The sequence below is a fragment of the Ascaphus truei genome, unplaced genomic scaffold, assembly GCF_040206685.1.
Source record: "Ascaphus truei isolate aAscTru1 unplaced genomic scaffold, aAscTru1.hap1 HAP1_SCAFFOLD_1259, whole genome shotgun sequence".
Classification (NCBI taxonomy): domain Eukaryota; kingdom Metazoa; phylum Chordata; class Amphibia; order Anura; family Ascaphidae; genus Ascaphus; species Ascaphus truei.
The window spans coordinates 27,083-49,274 of NW_027454132.1; the positions used below are offsets into that span (position 1 = coordinate 27,083).

Below are 22,192 nucleotides of genomic sequence, written 5' to 3' on the forward strand. Positions count from 1 at the left end.
AATCACATTTGATTGTACTAAATTGTAGGAATTGTCAAAATCTTGCTTTCATCTGCTAAATAAATTCACTCTTTGTTTGTCTGTGAATGGAAGCATTAGTGGTTTATTGTACACATTTAAATAGTTACTATTGAGTGTTAATAGCTATTCACTTGTGAGAGCATCAACAATTACCAGTGGTTATCACTCCTTAATGAAGTGTCACCTCAGAGTGCAAGAGTTGCAAAGAACCCTTACAATAACAGAAGTACAAAGAAATATAAAGAGATCATGTGATCATGTATATAGAGAGAAAATGAGTGGTTCTAGGACAAAGTCATAAGGCATACCAAAGAAGTGGAAGAGCTAACAATAGAAACACTGAAGGAGCAGTTAGAAAGATGAGAAGAGAACCATGAGAGGACTTTGTTAGAGATTCTAATAAAGTATAACATTTGCATCAGTAGAGGCTGGTGAAAGTGGTAAAAAAAACAGCAGAGAGGTCAAGTAAAATTAGAAATGAATAGCACCCTTCAAAAATCAAAGTGTGGAGATATGTTGCTGCTTTTGGGGAGGACAGTTGGAATGAGAGGTTTGGAAGCCAGAATGCAATGAGCCAAAGACAATGTGTATTCAGAAAAATGCATAAACATAACTAGACACAGCAAAAAATGTGGCGTTGGTGGTATAGTGGTGAGCATAGCTGCCTTCCAAGCAGTTGACCCGGGTTCGACTCCCGGCCAACGCAGTGTCTTAATTTTAAAATTAAATAATGTGCTATTTACATTTTTAATATTTTTTTCCACATTATTGTTATTGCAGATTTTTTTTTTATATTCTCATGTATATATATTAAAGGTCAATGTATACAAATCATTCAATGTTTTCCATGATCAATTCTGGTTCTTAATTGTATTAGGAGGAGCCCAAATCTAAAATGAGAAAAGGAAGCAGCCACCACTGTTTTTCACACAGATCAGAGAGGAATTATTTCAAATGACAGAGTGCTTGCTTAGCTTTATTTGTATGATCTAATGTCTTCATATGTATTTTTGCATATCATAGTTTTCTTGACATTTGTCAAAACCCGCAACAGGTAACTGTTATCTAGACACATTCTCTTTTCCTTTCTAATGTTTTAATTGAAGCGTATTAGTTGTTTATACTGTAGCAAATACTTTATTTTGTTTAAACCATTGGGTTAAGCCAATGCAAAGAACAAGGAATGCAAAATATGTACAATTAAACGTTTAGAAATGATCTTTGTAAGTAATAATCTTTAATATAGCTTCATATAACATATATGAATTGCGATTGGTAAATACATTACAATGCCATAACTAGCTATTTGATACTAAAGGCAGGAGTGTCAAATAGCAGACTTCTAACTAGATTTAGAATCTATTTCAATTATGAATTTAAAATAACATAAATAGAAAAGTGTTCATAAACTGTTACACATGTTTGAAACTCCTCAATGAATATGGAACTGTGATGTACTTAAAAAAAGAACAGTTGAACTAAACAAAAATCACATTTGATTGTACTAAATTGTAGGAATTGTCAAAATCTTGCTTTCATCTGCTAAATAAATTCACTCTTTGTTTGTCTGTGAATGGAAGCATTAGTGGTTTATTGTACACATTTAAATAGTTACTATTGAGTGTTAATAGCTATCCACTTGTGAGAGCATCAACAATTACCAGTGGTTATCACTCCTTAATGAAGTGTCACCTCAGAGTGCAAGAGTTGCAAAGAACCCTTACAATAACAGAAGTACAAAGAAATATAAAGAGATCATGTGATCATGTATATAGAGAGAAAATGAGTGGTTCTAGGACAAAGTCATAAGGCATACCAAAGAAGTGGAAGAGCTAACAATAGAAACACTGAAGGAGCAGTTAGAAAGATGAGAAGAGAACCATGAGAGGACTTTGTTAGAGATTCTAATAAAGTATAACATTTGCATCAGTAGAGGCTGGTGAAAGTGGTAAAAAAAACAGCAGAGAGGTCAAGTAAAATTAGAAATGAATAGCACCCTTCAAAAATCAAAGTGTGGAGATATGTTGCTGCTTTTGGGGAGGACAGTTGGAATGAGAGGTTTGGAAGCCAGAATGCAATGAGCCAAAGACAATGTGTATTCAGAAAAATGCATAAACATAACTAGACACAGCAAAAAATGTGGCGTTGGTGGTATAGTGGTGAGCATAGCTGCCTTCCAAGCAGTTGACCCGGGTTCGACTCCCGGCCAACGCAGTGTCTTAATTTTAAAATTAAATAATGTGCTATTTACATTTTTAATATTTTTTTCCACATTATTGTTATTGCAGATTTTTTTTTTTTATTCTCATGTATATATATTAAAGGTCAATGTATACAAATCATTCAATGTTTTCCATGATCAATTCTGGTTCTTAATTGTATTAGGAGGAGCCCAAATCTAAAATGAGAAAAGGAAGCAGCCACCACTGTTTTTCACACAGATCAGAGAGGAATTATTTCAAATGACAGAGTGCTTGCTTAGCTTTATTTGTATGATCTAATGTCTTCATATGTATTTTTGCATATCATAGTTTTCTTGACATTTGTCAAAACCCGCAACAGGTAACTGTTATCTAGACACATTCTCTTTTCCTTTCTAATGTTTTAACTGAAGCGTATTAGTTGTTTATACTGTAGCAAATACTTTATTTTGTTTAAACCATTGGGTTAAGCCAATGCAAAGAACAAGGAATGCAAAATATGTACAATTAAACGTTTAGAAATGATCTTTGTAAGTAATAATCTTTAATATAGCTTCATATAACATATATGAATTGCGATTGGTAAATACATTACAATGCCATAACTAGCTATTTGATACTAAAGGCAGGAGTGTCAAATAGCAGACTTCTAACTAGATTTAGAATCTATTTCAATTATGAATTTAAAATAACATAAATAGAAAAGTGTTCATAAACTGTTACACATGTTTGAAACTCCTCAATGAATATGGAACTGTGATGTACTTAAAAAAAGAACAGTTGAACTAAACAAAAATCACATTTGATTGTACTAAATTGTAGGAATTGTCAAAATCTTGCTTTCATCTGCTAAATAAATTCACTCTTTGTTTGTCTGTGAATGGAAGCATTAGTGGTTTATTGTACACATTTAAATAGTTACTATTGAGTGTTAATAGCTATTCACTTGTGAGAGCATCAACAATTACCAGTGGTTATCACTCCTTAATGAAGTGTCACCTCAGAGTGCAAGAGTTGCAAAGAACCCTTACAATAACAGAAGTACAAAGAAATATAAAGAGATCATGTGATCATGTATATAGAGAGAAAATGAGTGGTTCTAGGACAAAGTCATACGGCATACCAAAGAAGTGGAAGAGCTAACAATAGAAACACTGAAGGAGCAGTTAGAAAGATGAGAAGAGAACCATGAGAGGACTTTGTTAGAGATTCTAATAAAGTATAACATTTGCATCAGTAGAGGCTGGTGAAGGTGGTAAAAAAAACAGCAGAGAGGTCAAGTAAAATTAGAAATGAATAGCACCCTTCAAAAATCAAAGTGTGGAGATATGTTGCTGCTTTTGGGGAGGACAGTTGGAATGAGAGGTTTGGAAGCCAGAATGCAATGAGCCAAAGACAATGTGTATTCAGAAAAATGCATAAACATAACTAGACACAGCAAAAAATGTGGCGTTGGTGGTATAGTGGTGAGCATAGCTGCCTTCCAAGCAGTTGACCCGGGTTCGATTCCCGGCCAACGCAGTGTCTTAATTTTAAAATTAAATAATGTGCTATTTACATTTTTAATATTTTTTTCCACATTATTGTTATTGCAGATTTTTTTTTTATATTCTCATGTATATATATTAAAGGTCAATGTATACAAATCATTCAATGTTTTCCATGATCAATTCTGGTTCTTAATTGTATTAGGAGGAGCCCAAATCTAAAATGAGAAAAGGAAGCAGCCACCACTGTTTTTCACACACATCAGAGAGGAATTATTTCAAATGACAGAGTGCTTGCTTAGCTTTATTTGTATGATCTAATGTCTTCATATGTATTTTTGCATATCATAGTTTTCTTGACATTTGTCAAAACCCGCAACAGGTAACTGTTATCTAGACACATTCTCTTTTCCTTTCTAATGTTTTAACTGAAGCGTATTAGTTGTTTATACTGTAGCAAATACTTTATTTTGTTTAAACCATTGGGTTAAGCCAATGCAAAGAACAAGGAATGCAAAATATGTACAATTAAACGTTTAGAAATGATCTTTGTAAGTAATAATCTTTAATATAGCTTCATATAACATATATGAATTGCGATTGGTAAATACATTACAATGCCATAACTAGCTATTTGATACTAAAGGCAGGAGTGTCAAATAGCAGACTTCTAACTAGATTTAGAATCTATTTCAATTATGAATTTAAAATAACATAAATAGAAAAGTGTTCATAAACTGTTACACATGTTTGAAACTCCTCAATGAATATGGAACTGTGATGTACTTAAAAAAAGAACAGTTGAACTAAACAAAAATCACATTTGATTGTACTAAATTGTAGGAATTGTCAAAATCTTGCTTTCATCTGCTAAATAAATTCACTCTTTGTTTGTCTGTGAATGGAAGCATTAGTGGTTTATTGTACACATTTAAATAGTTACTATTGAGTGTTAATAGCTATTCACTTGTGAGAGCATCAACAATTACCAGTGGTTATCACTCCTTAATGAAGTGTCACCTCAGAGTGCAAGAGTTGCAAAGAACCCTTACAATAACAGAAGTACAAAGAAATATAAAGAGATCATGTGATCATGTATATAGAGAGAAAATTAGTGGTTCTAGGACAAAGTCATACGGCATACCAAAGAAGTGGAAGAGCTAACAATAGAAACACTGAAGGAGCAGTTAGAAAGATGAGAAGAGAACCATGAGAGGACTTTGTTAGAGATTCTAATAGAGTATAACATTTGTATCAGTAGAGGCTGGTGAAGGTGGTAAAAAAACAGCAGAGAGGTCAAGTAAAATTAGAAATGAATAGCACCCTTCAAAAATCAAAGTGTGGAGATATGTTGCTGCTTTTGGGGAGGACAGTTGGAAAGAGAGGTTTGGAAGCCAGAATACAATGAGCCAAAGACAATGTGTATTCAGAAAAATGCATAAACATAACTAGACACAGCAAAAAATGTGGCGTTGGTGGTATAGTGGTGAGCATTGCTGCCTTCCAAGCAGTTGACCCGGGTTCGATTCCCGGCCAACGCAATGTCTTAATTTTAAAATTAAATAATGTGCTATTTACATTTTTAATATTTTTTTCCACATTATTGTTATTGCAGATTTTTTTTTTATATTCTCATGTATATATATTAAAGGTCAATGTATACAAATCATTCAATGTTTTCCATGATCAATTCTGGTTCTTAATTGTATTAGGAGGAGCCCAAATCTAAAATGAGAAAAGGAAGCAGCCACCACTGTTTTTCACACACATCAGAGAGGAATTATTTCAAATGACAGAGTGCTTGCTTAGCTTTATTTGTATGATCTAATGTCTTCATATGTATTTTTGCATATCATAGTTTTCTTGACATTTGTCAAAACCCGCAACAGGTAACTGTTATCTAGACACATTCTCTTTTCCTTTCTAATGTTTTAACTGAAGCATATTAGTTGTTTATACTGTAGCAAATACTTTATTTTGTTTAAACCATTGGGTTAAGCCAATGCAAAGAACAAGGAATGCAAAATATGTACAATTAAACGTTTAGAAATGATCTTTGTAAGTAATAATCTTTAATATAGCTTCATATAACATATATGAATTGCGATTGGTAAATACATTACAATGCCATAACTAGCTATTTGATACTAAAGGCAGGAGTGTCAAATAGCAGACTTCTAACTAGATTTAGAATCTATTTCAATTATGAATTTAAAATAACATAAATAGAAAAGTGTTCATAAACTGTTACACATGTTTGAAACTCCTCAATGAATATGGAACTGTGATGTACTTAAAAAAAGAACAGTTGAACTAAACAAAAATCACATTTGATTGTACTAAATTGTAGGAATTGTCAAAATCTTGCTTTCATCTGCTAAATAAATTCACTCTTTGTTTGTCTGTGAATGGAAGCATTAGTGGTTTATTGTACACATTTAAATAGTTACTATTGAGTGTTAATAGCTATTCACTTGTGAGAGCATCAACAATTACCAGTGGTTATCACTCCTTAATGAAGTGTCACCTCAGAGTGCAAGAGTTGCAAAGAACCCTTACAATAACAGAAGTACAAAGAAATATAAAGAGATCATGTGATCATGTATATAGAGAGAAAATTAGTGGTTCTAGGACAAAGTCATAAGGCATACCAAAGAAGTGGAAGAGCTAACAATAGAAACACTGAAGGAGCAGTTAGAAAGATGAGAAGAGAACCATGAGAGGACTTTGTTAGAGATTCTAATAGAGTATAACATTTGCATCAGTAGAGGCTGGTGAAGGTGGTAAAAAAACAGCAGAGAGGTCAAGTAAAATTAGAAATGAATAGCACCCTTCAAAAATCAAAGTGTGGAGATATGTTGCTGCTTTTGGGGAGGACAGTTGGAAAGAGAGGTTTGGAAGCCAGAATACAATGAGCCAAAGACAATGTGTATTCAGAAAAATGCATAAACATAACTAGACACAGCAAAAAATGTGGCGTTGGTGGTATAGTGGTGAGCATTGCTGCCTTCCAAGCAGTTGACCCGGGTTCGATTCCCGGCCAACGCAATGTCTTAATTTTAAAATTAAATAATGTGCTATTTACATTTTTAATATTTTTTTCCACATTATTGTTATTGCAGATTTTTTTTTTATATTCTCATGTATATATATTAAAGGTCAATGTATACAAATCATTCAATGTTTTCCATGATCAATTCTGGTTCTTAATTGTATTAGGAGGAGCCCAAATCTAAAATGAGAAAAGGAAGCAGCCACCACTGTTTTTCACACACATCAGAGAGGAATTATTTCAAATGACAGAGTGCTTGCTTAGCTTTATTTGTATGATCTAATGTCTTCATATGTATTTTTGCATATCATAGTTTTCTTGACATTTGTCAAAACCCGCAACAGGTAACTGTTATCTAGACACATTCTCTTTTCCTTTCTAATGTTTTAACTGAAGCGTATTAGTTGTTTATACTGTAGCAAATACTTTATTTTGTTTAAACCATTGGGTTAAGCCAATGCAAAGAACAAGGAATGCAAAATATGTACAATTAAACGTTTAGAAATGATCTTTGTAAGTAATAATCTTTAATATAGCTTCATATAACATATATGAATTGCGATTGGTAAATACATTACAATGCCATAACTAGCTATTTGATACTAAAGGCAGGAGTGTCAAATAGCAGACTTCTAACTAGATTTAGAATCTATTTCAATTATGAATTTAAAATAACATAAATAGAAAAGTGTTCATAAACTGTTACACATGTTTGAAACTCCTCAATGAATATGGAACTGTGATGTACTTAAAAAAAGAACAGTTGAACTAAACAAAAATCACATTTGATTGTACTAAATTGTAGGAATTGTCAAAATCTTGCTTTCATCTGCTAAATAAATTCACTCTTTGTTTGTCTGTGAATGGAAGCATTAGTGGTTTATTGTACACATTTAAATAGTTACTATTGAGTGTTAATAGCTATCCACTTGTGAGAGCATCAACAATTACCAGTGGTTATCACTCCTTAATGAAGTGTCACCTCAGAGTGCAAGAGTTGCAAAGAACCCTTACAATAACAGAAGTACAAAGAAATATAAAGAGATCATGTGATCATGTATATAGAGAGAAAATGAGTGGTTCTAGGACAAAGTCATAAGGCATACCAAAGAAGTGGAAGAGCTAACAATAGAAACACTGAAGGAGCAGTTAGAAAGATGAGAAGAGAACCATGAGAGGACTTTGTTAGAGATTCTAATAAAGTATAACATTTGCATCAGTAGAGGCTGGTGAAAGTGGTAAAAAAAACAGCAGAGAGGTCAAGTAAAATTAGAAATGAATAGCACCCTTCAAAAATCAAAGTGTGGAGATATGTTGCTGCTTTTGGGGAGGACAGTTGGAATGAGAGGTTTGGAAGCCAGAATGCAATGAGCCAAAGACAATGTGTATTCAGAAAAATGCATAAACATAACTAGACACAGCAAAAAATGTGGCGTTGGTGGTATAGTGGTGAGCATAGCTGCCTTCCAAGCAGTTGACCCGGGTTCGACTCCCGGCCAACGCAGTGTCTTAATTTTAAAATTAAATAATGTGCTATTTACATTTTTAATATTTTTTTCCACATTATTGTTATTGCAGATTTTTTTTTTTTATTCTCATGTATATATATTAAAGGTCAATGTATACAAATCATTCAATGTTTTCCATGATCAATTCTGGTTCTTAATTGTATTAGGAGGAGCCCAAATCTAAAATGAGAAAAGGAAGCAGCCACCACTGTTTTTCACACAGATCAGAGAGGAATTATTTCAAATGACAGAGTGCTTGCTTAGCTTTATTTGTATGATCTAATGTCTTCATATGTATTTTTGCATATCATAGTTTTCTTGACATTTGTCAAAACCCGCAACAGGTAACTGTTATCTAGACACATTCTCTTTTCCTTTCTAATGTTTTAACTGAAGCGTATTAGTTGTTTATACTGTAGCAAATACTTTATTTTGTTTAAACCATTGGGTTAAGCCAATGCAAAGAACAAGGAATGCAAAATATGTACAATTAAACGTTTAGAAATGATCTTTGTAAGTAATAATCTTTAATATAGCTTCATATAACATATATGAATTGCGATTGGTAAATACATTACAATGCCATAACTAGCTATTTGATACTAAAGGCAGGAGTGTCAAATAGCAGACTTCTAACTAGATTTAGAATCTATTTCAATTATGAATTTAAAATAACATAAATAGAAAAGTGTTCATAAACTGTTACACATGTTTGAAACTCCTCAATGAATATGGAACTGTGATGTACTTAAAAAAAGAACAGTTGAACTAAACAAAAATCACATTTGATTGTACTAAATTGTAGGAATTGTCAAAATCTTGCTTTCATCTGCTAAATAAATTCACTCTTTGTTTGTCTGTGAATGGAAGCATTAGTGGTTTATTGTACACATTTAAATAGTTACTATTGAGTGTTAATAGCTATTCACTTGTGAGAGCATCAACAATTACCAGTGGTTATCACTCCTTAATGAAGTGTCACCTCAGAGTGCAAGAGTTGCAAAGAACCCTTACAATAACAGAAGTACAAAGAAATATAAAGAGATCATGTGATCATGTATATAGAGAGAAAATGAGTGGTTCTAGGACAAAGTCATACGGCATACCAAAGAAGTGGAAGAGCTAACAATAGAAACACTGAAGGAGCAGTTAGAAAGATGAGAAGAGAACCATGAGAGGACTTTGTTAGAGATTCTAATAAAGTATAACATTTGCATCAGTAGAGGCTGGTGAAGGTGGTAAAAAAAACAGCAGAGAGGTCAAGTAAAATTAGAAATGAATAGCACCCTTCAAAAATCAAAGTGTGGAGATATGTTGCTGCTTTTGGGGAGGACAGTTGGAATGAGAGGTTTGGAAGCCAGAATGCAATGAGCCAAAGACAATGTGTATTCAGAAAAATGCATAAACATAACTAGACACAGCAAAAAATGTGGCGTTGGTGGTATAGTGGTGAGCATAGCTGCCTTCCAAGCAGTTGACCCGGGTTCGATTCCCGGCCAACGCAGTGTCTTAATTTTAAAATTAAATAATGTGCTATTTACATTTTTAATATTTTTTTCCACATTATTGTTATTGCAGATTTTTTTTTTATATTCTCATGTATATATATTAAAGGTCAATGTATACAAATCATTCAATGTTTTCCATGATCAATTCTGGTTCTTAATTGTATTAGGAGGAGCCCAAATCTAAAATGAGAAAAGGAAGCAGCCACCACTGTTTTTCACACACATCAGAGAGGAATTATTTCAAATGACAGAGTGCTTGCTTAGCTTTATTTGTATGATCTAATGTCTTCATATGTATTTTTGCATATCATAGTTTTCTTGACATTTGTCAAAACCCGCAACAGGTAACTGTTATCTAGACACATTCTCTTTTCCTTTCTAATGTTTTAACTGAAGCGTATTAGTTGTTTATACTGTAGCAAATACTTTATTTTGTTTAAACCATTGGGTTAAGCCAATGCAAAGAACAAGGAATGCAAAATATGTACAATTAAACGTTTAGAAATGATCTTTGTAAGTAATAATCTTTAATATAGCTTCATATAACATATATGAATTGCGATTGGTAAATACATTACAATGCCATAACTAGCTATTTGATACTAAAGGCAGGAGTGTCAAATAGCAGACTTCTAACTAGATTTAGAATCTATTTCAATTATGAATTTAAAATAACATAAATAGAAAAGTGTTCATAAACTGTTACACATGTTTGAAACTCCTCAATGAATATGGAACTGTGATGTACTTAAAAAAAGAACAGTTGAACTAAACAAAAATCACATTTGATTGTACTAAATTGTAGGAATTGTCAAAATCTTGCTTTCATCTGCTAAATAAATTCACTCTTTGTTTGTCTGTGAATGGAAGCATTAGTGGTTTATTGTACACATTTAAATAGTTACTATTGAGTGTTAATAGCTATTCACTTGTGAGAGCATCAACAATTACCAGTGGTTATCACTCCTTAATGAAGTGTCACCTCAGAGTGCAAGAGTTGCAAAGAACCCTTACAATAACAGAAGTACAAAGAAATATAAAGAGATCATGTGATCATGTATATAGAGAGAAAATTAGTGGTTCTAGGACAAAGTCATACGGCATACCAAAGAAGTGGAAGAGCTAACAATAGAAACACTGAAGGAGCAGTTAGAAAGATGAGAAGAGAACCATGAGAGGACTTTGTTAGAGATTCTAATAGAGTATAACATTTGTATCAGTAGAGGCTGGTGAAGGTGGTAAAAAAACAGCAGAGAGGTCAAGTAAAATTAGAAATGAATAGCACCCTTCAAAAATCAAAGTGTGGAGATATGTTGCTGCTTTTGGGGAGGACAGTTGGAAAGAGAGGTTTGGAAGCCAGAATACAATGAGCCAAAGACAATGTGTATTCAGAAAAATGCATAAACATAACTAGACACAGCAAAAAATGTGGCGTTGGTGGTATAGTGGTGAGCATTGCTGCCTTCCAAGCAGTTGACCCGGGTTCGATTCCCGGCCAACGCAATGTCTTAATTTTAAAATTAAATAATGTGCTATTTACATTTTTAATATTTTTTTCCACATTATTGTTATTGCAGATTTTTTTTTTATATTCTCATGTATATATATTAAAGGTCAATGTATACAAATCATTCAATGTTTTCCATGATCAATTCTGGTTCTTAATTGTATTAGGAGGAGCCCAAATCTAAAATGAGAAAAGGAAGCAGCCACCACTGTTTTTCACACACATCAGAGAGGAATTATTTCAAATGACAGAGTGCTTGCTTAGCTTTATTTGTATGATCTAATGTCTTCATATGTATTTTTGCATATCATAGTTTTCTTGACATTTGTCAAAACCCGCAACAGGTAACTGTTATCTAGACACATTCTCTTTTCCTTTCTAATGTTTTAACTGAAGCATATTAGTTGTTTATACTGTAGCAAATACTTTATTTTGTTTAAACCATTGGGTTAAGCCAATGCAAAGAACAAGGAATGCAAAATATGTACAATTAAACGTTTAGAAATGATCTTTGTAAGTAATAATCTTTAATATAGCTTCATATAACATATATGAATTGCGATTGGTAAATACATTACAATGCCATAACTAGCTATTTGATACTAAAGGCAGGAGTGTCAAATAGCAGACTTCTAACTAGATTTAGAATCTATTTCAATTATGAATTTAAAATAACATAAATAGAAAAGTGTTCATAAACTGTTACACATGTTTGAAACTCCTCAATGAATATGGAACTGTGATGTACTTAAAAAAAGAACAGTTGAACTAAACAAAAATCACATTTGATTGTACTAAATTGTAGGAATTGTCAAAATCTTGCTTTCATCTGCTAAATAAATTCACTCTTTGTTTGTCTGTGAATGGAAGCATTAGTGGTTTATTGTACACATTTAAATAGTTACTATTGAGTGTTAATAGCTATTCACTTGTGAGAGCATCAACAATTACCAGTGGTTATCACTCCTTAATGAAGTGTCACCTCAGAGTGCAAGAGTTGCAAAGAACCCTTACAATAACAGAAGTACAAAGAAATATAAAGAGATCATGTGATCATGTATATAGAGAGAAAATTAGTGGTTCTAGGACAAAGTCATAAGGCATACCAAAGAAGTGGAAGAGCTAACAATAGAAACACTGAAGGAGCAGTTAGAAAGATGAGAAGAGAACCATGAGAGGACTTTGTTAGAGATTCTAATAGAGTATAACATTTGTATCAGTAGAGGCTGGTGAAGGTGGTAAAAAAACAGCAGAGAGGTCAAGTAAAATTAGAAATGAATAGCACCCTTCAAAAATCAAAGTGTGGAGATATGTTGCTGCTTTTGGGGAGGACAGTTGGAAAGAGAGGTTTGGAAGCCAGAATACAATGAGCCAAAGACAATGTGTATTCAGAAAAATGCATAAACATAACTAGACACAGCAAAAAATGTGGCGTTGGTGGTATAGTGGTGAGCATTGCTGCCTTCCAAGCAGTTGACCCGGGTTCGATTCCCGGCCAACGCAATGTCTTAATTTTAAAATTAAATAATGTGCTATTTACATTTTTAATATTTTTTTCCACATTATTGTTATTGCAGATTTTTTTTTTATATTCTCATGTATATATATTAAAGGTCAATGTATACAAATCATTCAATGTTTTCCATGATCAATTCTGGTTCTTAATTGTATTAGGAGGAGCCCAAATCTAAAATGAGAAAAGGAAGCAGCCACCACTGTTTTTCACACACATCAGAGAGGAATTATTTCAAATGACAGAGTGCTTGCTTATCTTTATTTGTATGATCTAATGTCTTCATATGTATTTTTGCATATCATAGTTTTCTTGACATTTGTCAAAACCCGCAACAGGTAACTGTTATCTAGACACATTCTCTTTTCCTTTCTAATGTTTTAACTGAAGCGTATTAGTTGTTTATACTGTAGCAAATACTTTATTTTGTTTAAACCATTGGGTTAAGCCAATGCAAAGAACAAGGAATGCAAAATATGTACAATTAAACGTTTAGAAATGATCTTTGTAAGTAATAATCTTTAATATAGCTTCATATAACATATATGAATTGCGATTGGTAAATACATTACAATGCCATAACTAGCTATTTGATACTAAAGGCAGGAGTGTCAAATAGCAGACTTCTAACTAGATTTAGAATCTATTTCAATTATGAATTTAAAATAACATAAATAGAAAAGTGTTCATAAACTGTTACACATGTTTGAAACTCCTCAATGAATATGGAACTGTGATGTACTTAAAAAAAGAACAGTTGAACTAAACAAAAATCACATTTGATTGTACTAAATTGTAGGAATTGTCAAAATCTTGCTTTCATCTGCTAAATAAATTCACTCTTTGTTTGTCTGTGAATGGAAGCATTAGTGGTTTATTGTACACATTTAAATAGTTACTATTGAGTGTTAATAGCTATTCACTTGTGAGAGCATCAACAATTACCAGTGGTTATCACTCCTTAATGAAGTGTCACCTCAGAGTGCAAGAGTTGCAAAGAACCCTTACAATAACAGAAGTACAAAGAAATATAAAGAGATCATGTGATCATGTATATAGAGAGAAAATGAGTGGTTCTAGGACAAAGTCATACGGCATACCAAAGAAGTGGAAGAGCTAACAATAGAAACACTGAAGGAGCAGTTAGAAAGATGAGAAGAGAACCATGAGAGGACTTTGTTAGAGATTCTAATAAAGTATAACATTTGCATCAGTAGAGGCTGGTGAAGGTGGTAAAAAAAACAGCAGAGAGGTCAAGTAAAATTAGAAATGAATAGCACCCTTCAAAAATCAAAGTGTGGAGATATGTTGCTGCTTTTGGGGAGGACAGTTGGAATGAGAGGTTTGGAAGCCAGAATGCAATGAGCCAAAGACAATGTGTATTCAGAAAAATGCATAAACATAACTAGACACAGCAAAAAATGTGGCGTTGGTGGTATAGTGGTGAGCATAGCTGCCTTCCAAGCAGTTGACCCGGGTTCGATTCCCGGCCAACGCAGTGTCTTAATTTTAAAATTAAATAATGTGCTATTTACATTTTTAATATTTTTTTCCACATTATTGTTATTGCAGATTTTTTTTTTTATATTCTCATGTATATATATTAAAGGTCAATGTATACAAATCATTCAATGTTTTCCATGATCAATTCTGGTTCTTAATTGTATTAGGAGGAGCCCAAATCTAAAATGAGAAAAGGAAGCAGCCACCACTGTTTTTCACACACATCAGAGAGGAATTATTTCAAATGACAGAGTGCTTGCTTAGCTTTATTTGTATGATCTAATGTCTTCATATGTATTTTTGCATATCATAGTTTTCTTGACATTTGTCAAAACCCGCAACAGGTAACTGTTATCTAGACACATTCTCTTTTCCTTTCTAATGTTTTAACTGAAGCGTATTAGTTGTTTATACTGTAGCAAATACTTTATTTTGTTTAAACCATTGGGTTAAGCCAATGCAAAGAACAAGGAATGCAAAATATGTACAATTAAACGTTTAGAAATGATCTTTGTAAGTAATAATCTTTAATATAGCTTCATATAACATATATGAATTGCGATTGGTAAATACATTACAATGCCATAACTAGCTATTTGATACTAAAGGCAGGAGTGTCAAATAGCAGACTTCTAACTAGATTTAGAATCTATTTCAATTATGAATTTAAAATAACATAAATAGAAAAGTGTTCATAAACTGTTACACATGTTTGAAACACCTCAATGAATATGGAACTGTGATGTACTTAAAAAAAGAACAGTTGAACTAAACAAAAATCACATTTGATTGTACTAAATTGTAGGAATTGTCAAAATCTTGCTTTCATCTGCTAAATAAATTCACTCTTTGTTTGTCTGTGAATGGAAGCATTAGTGGTTTATTGTACACATTTAAATAGTTACTATTGAGTGTTAATAGCTATTCACTTGTGAGAGCATCAACAATTACCAGTGGTTATCACTCCTTAATGAAGTGTCACCTCAGAGTGCAAGAGTTGCAAAGAACCCTTACAATAACAGAAGTACAAAGAAATATAAAGAGATCACGTGATCATGTATATAGAGAGAAAATGAGTGGTTCTAGGACAAAGTCATACGGCATACCAAAGAAGTGGAAGAGCTAACAATAGAAACACTGAAGGAGCAGTTAGAAAGATGAGAAGAGAACCATGAGAGGACTTTGTTAGAGATTCTAATAAAGTATAACATTTGCATCAGTAGAGGCTGGTGAAGGTGGTAAAAAAAACAGCAGAGAGGTCAAGTAAAATTAGAAATGAATAGCACCCTTCAAAAATCAAAGTGTGGAGATATGTTGCTGCTTTTGGGGAGGATAGTTGGAATGAGAGGTTTGGAAGCCAGAATGCAATGAGCCAAAGACAATGTGTATTCAGAAAAATGCATAAACATAACTAGACACAGCAAAAAATGTGGCGTTGGTGGTATAGTGGTGAGCATAGCTGCCTTCCAAGCAGTTGACCCGGGTTCGATTCCCGGCCAACGCAGTGTCTTAATTTTAAAATTAAATAATGTGCTATTTACATTTTTAATATTTTTTTCCACATTATTGTTATTGCAGATTTTTTTTTTTATATTCTCATGTATATATATTAAAGGTCAATGTATACAAATCATTCAATGTTTTCCATGATCAATTCTGGTTCTTAATTGTATTAGGAGGAGCCCAAATCTAAAATGAGAAAAGGAAGCAGCCACCACTGTTTTTCACACAGATCAGAGAGGAATTATTTCAAATGACAGAGTGCTTGCTTAGCTTTATTTGTATGATCTAATGTCTTCATATGTATTTTTGCATATCATAGTTTTCTTGACATTTGTCAAAACCCGCAACAGGTAACTGTTATCTAGACACATTCTCTTTTCCTTTCTAATGTTTTAACTGAAGCGTATTAGTTGTTTATACTGTAGCAAATACTTTATTTTGTTTAAACCATTGGGTTAAGCCAATGCAAAGAACAAGGAATGCAAAATATGTACAATTAAACGTTTAGAAATGATCTTTGTAAGTAATAATCTTTAATATAGCTTCATATAACATATATGAATTGCGATTGGTAAATACATTACAATGCCATAACTAGCTATTTGATACTAAAGGCAGGAGTGTCAAATAGCAGACTTCTAACTAGATTTAGAATCTATTTCAATTATGAATTTAAAATAACATAAATAGAAAAGTGTTCATAAACTGTTACACATGTTTGAAACACCTCAATGAATATGGAACTGTGATGTACTTAAAAAAAGAACAGTTGAACTAAACAAAAATCACATTTGATTGTACTAAATTGTAGGAATTGTCAAAATCTTGCTTTCATCTGCTAAATAAATTCACTCTTTGTTTGTCTGTGAATGGAAGCATTAGTGGTTTATTGTACACATTTAAATAGTTACTATTGAGTGTTAATAGCTATTCACTTGTGAGAGCATCAACAATTACAAGTGGTTATCACTCCTTAATGAAGTGTCACCTCAGAGTGCAAGAGTTGCAAAGAACCCTTACAATAACAGAAGTACAAAGAAATATAAAGAGATCATGTGATCATGTATATAGAGAGAAAATGAGTGGTTCTAGGACAAAGTCATACGGCATACCAAAGAAGTGGAAGAGCTAACAATAGAAACACTGAAGGAGCAGTTAGAAAGATGAGAAGAGAACCATGAGAGGACTTTGTTAGAGATTCTAATAAAGTATAACATTTGCATCAGTAGAGGCTGGTGAAGGTGGTAAAAAAAACAGCAGAGAGGTCAAGTAAAATTAGAAATGAATAGCACCCTTCAAAAATCAAAGTGTGGAGATATGTTGCTGCTTTTGGGGAGGACAGTTGGAATGAGAGGTTTGGAAGCCAGAATGCAATGAGCCAAAGACAATGTGTATTCAGAAAAATGCATAAACATAACTAGACACAGCAAAAAATGTGGCGTTGGTGGTATAGTGGTGAGCATAGCTGCCTTCCAAGCAGTTGACCCGGGTTCGATTCCCGGCCAACGCAGTGTCTTAATTTTAAAATTAAATAATGTGCTATTTACATTTTTAATATTTTTTTCCACATTATTGTTATTGCAGATTTTTTTTTTATATTCTCATGTATATATATTAAAGGTCAATGTATACAAATCATTCAATGTTTTCCATGATCAATTCTGGTTCTTAATTGTATTAGGAGGAGCCCAAATCTAAAATGAGAAAAGGAAGCAGCCACCACTGTTTTTCACACACATCAGAGAGGAATTATTTCAAATGACAGAGTGCTTGCTTAGCTTTATTTGTATGATCTAATGTCTTCATATGTATTTTTGCATATCATAGTTTTCTTGACATTTGTTAAAACCCGCAACAGGTAACTGTTATCTAGACACATTCTCTTTTCCTTTCTAATGTTTTAACTGAAGCGTATTAGTTGTTTATACTGTAGCAAATACTTTATTTTGTTTAAACCATTGGGTTAAGCCAATGCAAAGAACAAGGAATGCAAAATATGTACAATTAAACGTTTAGAAATGATCTTTGTAAGTAATAATCTTTAATATAGCTTCATATAACATATATGAATTGCGATTGGTAAATACATTACAATGCCATAACTAGCTATTTGATACTAAAGGCAGGAGTGTCAAATAGCAGACTTCTAACTAGATTTAGAATCTATTTCAATTATGAATTTAAAATAACATAAATAGAAAAGTGTTCATAAACTGTTACACATGTTTGAAACTCCTCAATGAATATGGAACTGTGATGTACTTAAAAAAAGAACAGTTGAACTAAACAAAAATCACATTTGATTGTACTAAATTGTAGGAATTGTCAAAATCTTGCTTTCATCTGCTAAATAAATTCACTCTTTGTTTGTCTGTGAATGGAAGCATTAGTGGTTTATTGTACACATTTAAATAGTTACTATTGAGTGTTAATAGCTATTCACTTGTGAGAGCATCAACAATTACCAGTGGTTATCACTCCTTAATGAAGTGTCACCTCAGAGTGCAAGAGTTGCAAAGAACCCTTACAATAACAGAAGTACAAAGAAATATAAAGAGATCATGTGATCATGTATATAGAGAGAAAATTAGTGGTTCTAGGACAAAGTCATAAGGCATACCAAAGAAGTGGAAGAGCTAACAATAGAAACACTGAAGGAGCAGTTAGAAAGATGAGAAGAGAACCATGAGAGGACTTTGTTAGAGATTCTAACGAGTATAACATTTGTATCAGTAGAGGCTGGTGAAGGTGGTAAAAAAACAGCAGAGAGGTCAAGTAAAATTAGAAATGAATAGCACCCTTCAAAAATCAAAGTGTGGAGATATGTTGCTGCTTTTGGGGAGGACAGTTGGAAAGAGAGGTTTGGAAGCCAGAATACAATGAGCCAAAGACAATGTGTATTCAGAAAAATGCATAAACATAACTAGACACAGCAAAAAATGTGGCGTTGGTGGTATAGTGGTGAGCATTGCTGCCTTCCAAGCAGTTGACCCGGGTTCGATTCCCGGCCAACGCAATGTCTTAATTTTAAAATTAAATAATGTGCTATTTACATTTTTAATATTTTTTTCCACATTATTGTTATTGCAGATTTTTTTTTTATATTCTCATGTATATATATTAAAGGTCAATGTATACAAATCATTCAATGTTTTCCATGATCAATTCTGGTTCTTAATTGTATTAGGAGGAGCCCAAATCTAAAATGAGAAAAGGAAGCAGCCACCACTGTTTTTCACACACATCAGAGAGGAATTATTTCAAATGACAGAGTGCTTGCTTAGCTTTATTTGTATGATCTAATGTCTTCATATGTATTTTTGCATATCATAGTTTTCTTGACATTTGTCAAAACCCGCAACAGGTAACTGTTATCTAGACACATTCTCTTTTCCTTTCTAATGTTTTAACTGAAGCGTATTAGTTGTTTATACTGTAGCAAATACTTTATTTTGTTTAAACCATTGGGTTAAGCCAATGCAAAGAACAAGGAATGCAAAATATGTACAATTAAACGTTTAGAAATGATCTTTGTAAGTAATAATCTTTAATATAGCTTCATATAACATATATGAATTGTGATTGGTAAATACATTACAATGCCATAACTAGCTATTTGATACTAAAGGCAGGAGTGTCAAATAGCAGACTTCTAACTAGATTTAGAATCTATTTCAATTATGAATTTAAAATAACATAAATAGAAAAGTGTTCATAAACTGTTACACATGTTTGAAACTCCTCAATGAATATGGAACTGTGATGTACTTAAAAAAAGAACAGTTGAACTAAACAAAAATCACATTTGATTGTACTAAATTGTAGGAATTGTCAAAATCTTGCTTTCATCTGCTAAATAAATTCACTCTTTGTTTGTCTGTGAATGGAAGCATTAGTGGTTTATTGTACACATTTAAATAGTTACTATTGAGTGTTAATAGCTATTCACTTGTGAGAGCATCAACAATTACCAGTGGTTATCACTCCTTAATGAAGTGTCACCTCAGAGTGCAAGAGTTGCAAAGAACCCTTACAATAACAGAAGTACAAAGAAATATAAAGAGATCATGTGATCATGTATATAGAGAGAAAATGAGTGGTTCTAGGACAAAGTCATAAGGCATACCAAAGAAGTGGAAGAGCTAACAATAGAAACACTGAAGGAGCAGTTAGAAAGATGAGAAGAGAACCATGAGAGGACTTTGTTAGAGATTCTAATAGAGTATAACATTTGTATCAATAGAGGCTGGTGAAGGTGGTAAAAAAAACAGCAGAGAGGTCAAGTAAAATTAGAAATGAATAGCACCCTTCAAAAATCAAAGTGTGGAGATATGTTGCTGCTTTTGGGGAGGACAGTTGGAAAGAGAGGTTTGGAAGCCAGAATACAATGAGCCAAAGACAATGTGTATTCAGAAAAATGCATAAAAATAACTAGACACAGCAAAAAATGTGGCGTTGGTGGTATAGTGGTGAGCATAGCTGCCTTCCAAGCAGTTGACCCGGGTTCGATTCCCGGCCAACGCAATGTCTTAATTTTAAAATTAAATAATGTGCTATTTACATTTTTAATATTTTTTTCCACATTATTGTTATTGCAGATTTTTTTTTTATATTCTCATGTATATATATTAAAGGTCAATGTATACAAATCATTCAATGTTTTCCATGATCAATTCTGGTTCTTAATTGTATTAGGAGGAGCCCAAATCTAAAATGAGAAAAGGAAGCAGCCACCACTGTTTTTCACACACATCAGAGAGGAATTATTTCAAATGACAGAGTGCTTGCTTAGCTTTATTTGTATGATCTAATGTCTTCATATGTATTTTTGCATATCATAGTTTTCTTGACATTTGTCAAAACCCGCAACAGGTAACTGTTATCTAGACACATTCTCTTTTCCTTTCTAATGTTTTAACTGAAGCGTATTAGTTGTTTATACTGTAGCAAATACTTTATTTTGTTTAAACCATTGGGTTAAGCCAATGCAAAGAACAAGGAATGCAAAATATGTACAATTAAACGTTTAGAAATGATCTTTGTAAGTAATAATCTTTAATATAGCTTCATATAACATATATGAATTGCGATTGGTAAATACATTACAATGCCATAACTAGCTATTTGATACTAAAGGCAGGAGTATCAAATAGCAGACTTCTAACTAGATTTAGAATCTATTTCAATTATGAATTTAAAATAACATAAATAGAAAAGTGTTCATAAACTGTTACACATGTTTGAAACTCCTCAATGAATATGGAACTGTGATGTACTTAAAAAAAGAACAGTTGAACTAAACAAAAATCACATTTGATTGTACTAAATTGTAGGAATTGTCAAAATCTTGCTTTCATCTGCTAAATAAATTCACTCTTTGTTTGTCTGTGAATGGAAGCATTAGTGGTTTATTGTACACATTTAAATAGTTACTATTGAGTGTTAATAGCTATTCACTTGTGAGAGCATCAACAATTACCAGTGGTTATCACTCCTTAATGAAGTGTCACCTCAGAGTGCAAGAGTTGCAAAGAACCCTTACAATAACAGAAGTACAAAGAAATATAAAGAGATCATGTGATCATGTATATAGAGAGAAAATGAGTGGTTCTAGGACAAAGTCATACGGCATACCAAAGAAGTGGAAGAGCTAACAATAGAAACACTGAAGGAGCAGTTAGAAAGATGAGAAGAGAACCATGAGAGGACTTTGTTAGAGATTCTAATAAAGTATAACATTTGCATCAGTAGAGGCTGGTGAAGGTGGTAAAAAAAACAGCAGAGAGGTCAAGTAAAATTAGAAATGAATAGCACCCTTCAAAAATCAAAGTGTGGAGATATGTTGCTGCTTTTGGGGAGGACAGTTGGAATGAGAGGTTTGGAAGCCAGAATGCAATGAGCCAAAGACAATGTGTATTCAGAAAAATGCATAAACATAACTAGACACAGCAAAAAATGTGGCGTTGGTGGTATAGTGGTGAGCATAGCTGCCTTCCAAGCAGTTGACCCGGGTTCGATTCCCGGCCAACGCAGTGTCTTAATTTTAAAATTAAATAATGTGCTATTTACATTTTTAATATTTTTTTCCACATTATTGTTATTGCAGATTTTTTTTTTTATATTCTCATGTATATATATTAAAGGTCAATGTATACAAATCATTCAATGTTTTCCATGATCAATTCTGGTTCTTAATTGTATTAGGAGGAGCCCAAATCTAAAATGAGAAAAGGAAGCAGCCACCACTGTTTTTCACATACATCAGAGAGGAATTATTTCAAATGACAGAGTGCTTGCTTAGCTTTATTTGTATGATCTAATGTCTTCATATGTATTTTTGCATATCATAGTTTTCTTGACATTTGTCAAAACCCGCAACAGGTAACTGT

The 22,192-nt window shown here is 32.7% G+C and overlaps 7 non-coding genes across 7 annotated transcripts; all 7 read left to right on the forward strand.

Moving 5' to 3' along the window:
* The first annotated feature begins 3,671 nt into the window (after positions 1 to 3,671).
* TRNAG-UCC (transfer RNA glycine (anticodon UCC)) lies at positions 3,672 to 3,743 on the forward strand. The gene has a single exon. It is a non-coding gene; the product is annotated as a tRNA-Gly (tRNA).
* Positions 3,744 to 9,701: 5,958 nt separating this feature from the next.
* On the forward strand, positions 9,702 to 9,773 carry TRNAG-UCC (transfer RNA glycine (anticodon UCC)). The gene has a single exon. It is a non-coding gene; the product is annotated as a tRNA-Gly (tRNA).
* A 4,450-nt stretch (positions 9,774 to 14,223) lies between these two features.
* Positions 14,224 to 14,295, forward strand: TRNAG-UCC (transfer RNA glycine (anticodon UCC)). The gene has a single exon. It is a non-coding gene; the product is annotated as a tRNA-Gly (tRNA).
* A 1,437-nt stretch (positions 14,296 to 15,732) lies between these two features.
* Positions 15,733 to 15,804, forward strand: TRNAG-UCC (transfer RNA glycine (anticodon UCC)). The gene has a single exon. It is a non-coding gene; the product is annotated as a tRNA-Gly (tRNA).
* Positions 15,805 to 17,241: 1,437 nt separating this feature from the next.
* TRNAG-UCC (transfer RNA glycine (anticodon UCC)) lies at positions 17,242 to 17,313 on the forward strand. The gene has a single exon. It is a non-coding gene; the product is annotated as a tRNA-Gly (tRNA).
* A 2,942-nt stretch (positions 17,314 to 20,255) lies between these two features.
* TRNAG-UCC (transfer RNA glycine (anticodon UCC)) lies at positions 20,256 to 20,327 on the forward strand. Its single transcript has one exon. It is a non-coding gene; the product is annotated as a tRNA-Gly (tRNA).
* Positions 20,328 to 21,763: 1,436 nt separating this feature from the next.
* Positions 21,764 to 21,835, forward strand: TRNAG-UCC (transfer RNA glycine (anticodon UCC)). Its single transcript has one exon. It is a non-coding gene; the product is annotated as a tRNA-Gly (tRNA).
* Positions 21,836 to 22,192: the final 357 nt, after the last annotated feature.